The sequence below is a fragment of the Hypanus sabinus genome (assembly GCF_030144855.1).
Source record: "Hypanus sabinus isolate sHypSab1 chromosome X2 unlocalized genomic scaffold, sHypSab1.hap1 SUPER_X2_unloc_12, whole genome shotgun sequence".
NCBI lineage: Eukaryota > Metazoa > Chordata > Chondrichthyes > Myliobatiformes > Dasyatidae > Hypanus > Hypanus sabinus.
Window position 1 is genome coordinate 163,165 of NW_026778982.1, and position 7,083 is coordinate 170,247.

The window sequence follows — 7,083 nt, forward strand, 5'->3', positions numbered from 1 at the left end:
TTATGACTGATTACTTATGATATTTTTTATGACTTATGACTAAGTACAAACGGAACTATAAAACTGCCGCAGTTGCGAAAAATATAAGGAAAAGTTGTTTGGTCATTGAGTGGAATCCGGTTAAAAACCTTTAGCTAGGCGCATTCAATCTCTTTCAAGTGGGGAGGCTGCACATGTTCAAACAACAGAACAAGAACTCCGACTTGACAGTGAAAAACTGGTTGACAGTGAAAAGGCAAACTCGAGGAAATCCCCAGATGCTGGAAATTTAAGCAACACACACAACGCTTCTCCTTATAGTTGCTGCCAGGCCTGCTGCGTTCCACCAGCGTTTTGTGTGTGTTGACGGTGAAAACACTGCTTTACAGTGAAAATGCTGCTTGACAGTGGCGGAAAAAAACCTTTTTGACCGGGAAACTGGAGGACCAGGAAACAGAAATCTGGGAGCCTTGAGCTGGAGCAGTAGGAGCAATAACTTGGAATCCTTAAAAAGGAAGAAAATTATATTAAGATAAAACAACATCAAAGCACCATTAAAAAGTTGTACTTGCCCTTTCACCTGTGAACAGCCTGTAGGCGGAATCAAACATGGCTGATCAGGCTATTGGGAAATCAGTTGAACAACTCGAGGTAAAGCGAACGACAGCAAAATGATTACTTTCTCGTCTGGCCAACAGTATTACCAGGGTCGATCAAAACATGTCTGAAGAGGATCTCAGAGTCAGTTTCAATAAACTCACAACAGAAGCCGAGAAAGTCATGGAACCCAATGATGATGTGGAGGCCGGATTCATTGCGGAACGGGAGGCGGAGCTGAACGCAGAGATAGTAGCCGTGTTCACTGAACAGCAAAAAGCCGACCTGGCAAAGACGGCAAATGAGTGTGAGTTGAAACTGAAGGAGATCAGAAGCCTAATCCAGGAGACTCTTTGGAACAACTTTGGAAATGTTGAGCTGGAGAGGATGAATCTGAAAACGTCGCTGTTGTACAACCCGATGTCCACCAGGAGGCGTATGACTTCATGCTTAACCACCTGCAAGGACTGGTACAGACAGCGAAGGAGGTGCATGGTCGGTGGAAATGATGGATCCCGCCAGGTGATCGGAAGCACCTTCTGAGTCGCCTAAAGGGGCTCGAACTCCACATCCCCAAGGAGTTTTCCAAGAAAGAAAGGAGTATGCTGAAAGACTAACCCCAACGGCGTTGGGCCTTTCCTCCTATTTTCCCACGCCAGCCATCAGACTGAAACCGACGGCCCTTTCCAAGTTTACTGGGAGAAAACATGATTTTCACAGATGGAGAAAGGGCTGGGAAGCACTCCAGAGGCAGGGAGAGCCGACCTGTCCAAGAGAGGTGATAGAGATTCAACCACCGGACAGTCTTGACCACAAAATCAGAAGAGACCTTCGCTTCTCTACTTCTCACACTGCAGATGACATCTTCCGTGTTCTCGAAAACCGCTATGGGAATCGAACGAGCATTGCTGTTGAAATTGTGGAGGAGATACAGAAAATGCCAGAAATCGTCAGCCACGGAAAATATTGGAATTAATTCAAACAGTGGAGAAGGCACGTCAAGACTTGAGTGGCCTTGGAGACACGGGTGCTATCAAAAATCCGCTGGTGACAAGTTCAATTGAAAGTAAACTTACAGAAACTCTCAAAAAGGAATGGCTGGTCTATGTCGCTGACAGGGGGAATGCTGTGGCACCAGATAATCGGTTTAACAGTCTCTTGGGATTCCTCAAAGAGCAAGAGAGCGTATATGAGCAGCTCGAGCAACTGAGGGTTGAAGAGCCGTGTAGAAGAGGAACCAGGGCTGAGCCAAGACATGCCAGAGCCAAGTCTACCAAGTCGGGCGACGACCATGCACGGTGTGTCGTCTGCGGTGATGGAAAGCACAAAAGGAAGCTCCACTTTTGCAAACGGTTTCGAGCGCCAAAGCTACGAGAGAAAAAGGCTGCAGTAAGAAAGGTGGCGGCATGCAAGAGGTGTCTCGAGGTTCATGATGACTGTTCATACTGCAAACCCGCCTGTCTGTGTAAAGACCAAGACTGCAAGGATGAGCGTACTCCCGAGCATCATTACTATCTGTGCCCCAATGCTGAAATGAAGAAAAGCAGCGCAGGTCATAAAAAGAGCAGATTCGGTCCAGAGGAAGATAAAGGCAGGAAGAAATATAGAGAGGATCAAGAGGAGTTCTTCAGCAAACTTGCACCGGAATTGGCCAAACAGTGTTGTGATGTATTTTCAAACACCGCATCCTGAGCCTTCAGCACTGTGAAAGATAAGCCGGGCTTTCCGGTGGAAAGTGGATTGTAAGAGATGCCGGTGAATATGATACTTCTCGAAGTCACAGCTAATGCTGGAAAAAAAATCGGGACGTTAATTGACTTGGCTTCAGACAGCAATTATACAACCCAGAAGGCTGCAAGTAGACTGAACCTCAGGAGTGAGGAAATCACTCTCGTCGTCCATGGGGTTGCGGGGATGAAGTTTCAGGTCGAGACAAAGCGGTACCTTCTAAACGTCACTCCCAAGGTCACTCTCAAATCACAGCAATCGGTTTGTTATTGTCTAGACTCCACAAATATCCACAAACATGTGACTCCGAAGCAACTGCAGACATTCTTCCCAGACATACCGCCTGATGAACTTGTGCGACCCAGAGAAATAGATTTACTAATAAGCCATAGAGAAGGACAGCTGGCGTCTCAGAGAGTCAGAGCTGGTGGGGACCTCGTGCTGTGGGACGGACGCCTGGGGAAGATGGCCAGAGGAGCACATCCTGCCCTCTTTGAGGAGCTGTCTGTGTCGGTCCCCATGTCCAAGTCACAGTTTGCAAGGTCAATGAGAGCGGCTGCTGTCCAGTACGAGGAGCTCACCAGCAGAGTCCGAGAGCAACTTCCACCAAACAGACAGGATGGCATCAAGCTCCAGGAGTCAGGTACTTCAACCACCAACCGGGACTTCCTGGAGTGGAGGAAGTGGGATCGTATTGGCGCAGCATGCGAGCCAAAATGCCGGGGTTGCCGCTGCGGAAACCGCCAGCCGGGCGGCAAAAGAATGAATGACTCTTGCTGAAGAGAGGGATCCTGAAGTTGTAAAAAGAGGCCTCACCTATGTCACAGGTGACCGCCACAGCAAGGAACCACATTGCCACGCCAGGTATCCTTGGTTAGAAGATCCAGCTTCCTTGCCAAACAATAAAAGAACAGTCGAAGCTACGTTTCTCAGGACGGAAAAGCAACGAGCCAAAGAACCGATTGGAAACCTGCGTGCACTGCTCAGGTGCGCGACATGGTTGATCGAAGGGTTGAAATGAAATTGTCCGAGGACACGGTGTCAACTGGAACGGGCCAGTTCCAGTCACATTATTGCTCCGAACCCGCCCTCTGTCACGACCCCAGTGAGACTCGTCTGGAACAGCAGCCAAACGTTCAGAGGCGTGAGCTTGAACGACCTGCTAATGAAAGGTCCAGATGTCCTCAACCAGATTCGATCTGTCCGACTCGGATTTAGGGCTGGAATATACGCTGCTCTGGGTGAAATTAAAAAGATGTACAATTCGGTTTGGTTGGAAGACCGGGAAGTGCACCTGCATAGATTCCTCTGGTGAGACTCCGAGGACGAGGAGCTGGGAGATATGCAATCACAAGAGTGAGCATCTGAGACAAACCAGCAGGGGGCATTGCGCAGCTAGCAATGCGCGAAACTGCTAACCTCCCTACTTTCACCCACCTCAAGGAGGAGCGGCAGGTGCTCCAACACGACAGAATCGTCAATGACATTCTCACATCCCACAACAACCTTGGCCAGCTAAAATCCATGACGGCGAATGTGGAGCAGATCCCGAAGGCCGGAGGGTTGAAGCTCAAGCCTTGGGTCTTTTCTGGGCAAAGTGGGAGGAAAGAGTGCAATGACAAGCTGGGCCAAGGCAGGAACCATGGTCATGTCAAACTTGGAGGCGACGCTACGTTGTATAAAAACCAACAACCCATCTACCAGCAGTGACCACCTCGCGTGGGTTGAGTACGCCCACAACTCTCTGGTTAATGCTGCCTTCGGAAGATCTCCCTTCGCGTGCTCCTTTGGGAAACAACCCCCGCTGTTCCCCGAGCAAGATCGTGGTGCCGTCTGTTCCGGCCCATATCTATAGGTGCCGCGACTTTGGGAGGACACACGCACGACCCTGCTCAGATCAGCCGATCGCAAGAGGAGGATTGTCGATCGATACCGGACTCCTGCGCCTGAGTATCGACCTGGGCAGATGGTGTGGCTTTCATCCAAAGACATCCCTCTCAAAAACGAGGCTAAGAAACTCGCCCCTCGCTTCCTGGAACCTTTAGGAGTCTAAAGTATCATCAACCTCACAGCGGTCCTACTTAAACTACCAAGATCTATGCACCTTTCCCAGTTAAATCCACTTTCCGTCAGCCCCTTGTGTCCTCCGACTGAAACGCCTACACGATCCCGGATCATTGCCAACCATCCGGCGGCTACTAGATGTGAAACGTCGGGACAGGGGTCGACTGGGCCCAGTGTTCCTAGGTTTCCAGTTCCTTTATCCTGGACACTTCCCTCATCCAACACTTCCACCGGGACCATCAGGACAATCATGGAGGAACTTGCCTGGAGGCTTCCGTTGAGGGGAAGGGTACTGTCATTGTTCCTTCGGGTAATTCCCCATCTTGCTACTACCTCCTTAATTGGGCCTGATCGCTATGTATCCGTCTGGGGCGGCCAGAATGAGCATAACACTGACCACGGTCGATGCCCTCTGATCCTTTGTATGGAAGGTTTGAGCACATCCGGTGTGGTGTTCAGTAATAACCAAGATCGCCGTGTTGCTGGAACCAGACTCTATTGATAGGAAATCCATACACACCAGAACAAGTGGCCCCACTCTCTGCAAATGAGATAACGGAATGGGCCTTGTAGGCAGCGTCTTCCTCCGAACACATCGAATGCGCGGTTTACAGTTCTCTTCGACCATAGTTTTCATTCGGGGTCAGTAGAAACGATCCAATCCCTAGATCTTTTCAACCCCCAATTAACCTGAATTATCATCAAGTGACTTCAACACAATACTCGATACTTCCCAGACTGAAGCAACTGGGAACGCGGAGAACTTTCTGGAGCAGACGTGACCCGGCACAGAATCTGGTTCCTCAACTGCCGTTTCGGCCAGTCTCTCCGCAGTAGAGATACGGCAGGGTGTTTCTTCATTTCAGCTTGGGCCATATCCGCTTCCGCAGCAGCCGACCAAACGGTGATTGCACAAGGGTCATCTCGCTGAGCGGAGGTCACTCCCTCTGGAAGCAGCTCAGAGAACTGCTTTGCATCCAGAGTGTTCAGGCTTGTGGAATGGCGCAACCAGAAGTTCCCAAATGACCCACCGCTGAAACCTGCCCCGTGATGGAAAACAGGCACTTTGCTTTAGATCCAGGCTCGGGAACGCCCATCCACTCTCAGTCCATTTCCAGACCTTCATGCACACATGGGAGAAAACAACTGGATCAATGTTCCGGCCGCCCGGCCGGTACTTCAGGCTGAAATCATAGGCAGACAACGCGACGAACCAACGATGAACTTTGGCATCCAACTTTGCCAAGGTCAGGATGTAAGTCAATAGATCGGCTTCACAGACTATCTCAATGTCAGAAACTCTAATTTTTGCGTGAAGCGCCCCCTTTCTGCCCGGGCGTCTCAGGAAACATCTCGCTGGCAGAGCCCCAGTTCAGGACGTGCATGTAAATGAATTTAGGGGTGTCGGTAGATTTGGTTGAGTAACAAATATAAAGGTTGTTTCCTGTACGTTGATAATGAATGTACACAGCTTTTTGAAGGTGGTGGAGGCTATTCTGAGAACTGCTTGAAACCATTCTAATGTGCGTGTCAGATTTTTAGCGGGTTTGTGGTGCCCTTTTGGTGATGTGCACATATTTGAGGGTGCGCACCCACATGTTCGCAGATTTAGTGTGCGTTGTCGAACATGGGAACACGCGGATTTAGTGATGTCCGCTTTCAAATATCGGGGTGCATACGTGGCAGCACGTGATGGTCTTGCACATCAAGATTTCCACACGGGTTTTGGACTGGGTTCGGAGTTTTTACGTCGAGGCAGATTTTCAATGCGACTCATTTTTTGTTCTGAGATAATCTCATGCACATATGGCGTTGTCAGCAGGTCTGTTGTGCGCACTGATTTGGAACGACAATCGTGGTCCTTGGTGGTGCGCATGCATTTAGGGATGCGCACGAGTTCATGGCTGTATTCCCGAACATGTGGGGGCGCACTTACCTGGGGACCAGATTTAGCGGTTTGTCGGCAACTATGGAGGGCACACGGCTTTGGGTGGGGGGATTTGGATTTGGGGGTGCACACGGATTTAAGGTTGCATCCAGATTTGGGGTTTCGGTGGCTGGGGATTTTTTTTTAATGTTGATACAGCCATTTTCTAAACTGTTTGAAATGATTCTTGCTCTGAGACAAGATATTATGCATGTGAGGTGTTTGGGGTGCGCACTGATTTGGGGCTGGCACAGATTTTCATTATTTTCGGGCTTTATGGCGATGTTTACCGATTTCGGTGTTCTCACAGATTTTTTGGAGACTGCGGATTTGGAGTTGTGACGGGATTTAATTTCCGATACGTTTATAACCCCTGTACTTTGTCCTTTCAACGGGTGCTTTTGTGGTGCTCTCTTATTTCTGTGTTGTCGAATATGGGATCAGCGTACGCCAGCGGATTTGGATTTACACAAGAATTGTGGGTTGCGTGCGAGTGCTTATTATCGAGTCAGCCGTTTTGTGTACTGTTTGAAAATGATGCTTTGGGATTAGATGATCTGCATGTGGAGCTTTCACCTGGTTGGTGTGCAAAATGATTATGGAGTGCGCTCCTGTTTCAGAATGTGCGCAGATTTGTGGGTGCACACGGATTTGGGTGTTCACACTGATTTGCGGGTTGCTTGCGCATTTGGAGGGGCACACAGATTTGGGGTTGAACATGGATTTGGGGTGTAAACAGATTACGGAATGCGTCGGCCAATATGGGATGCACAGTAATTTGCTGATGT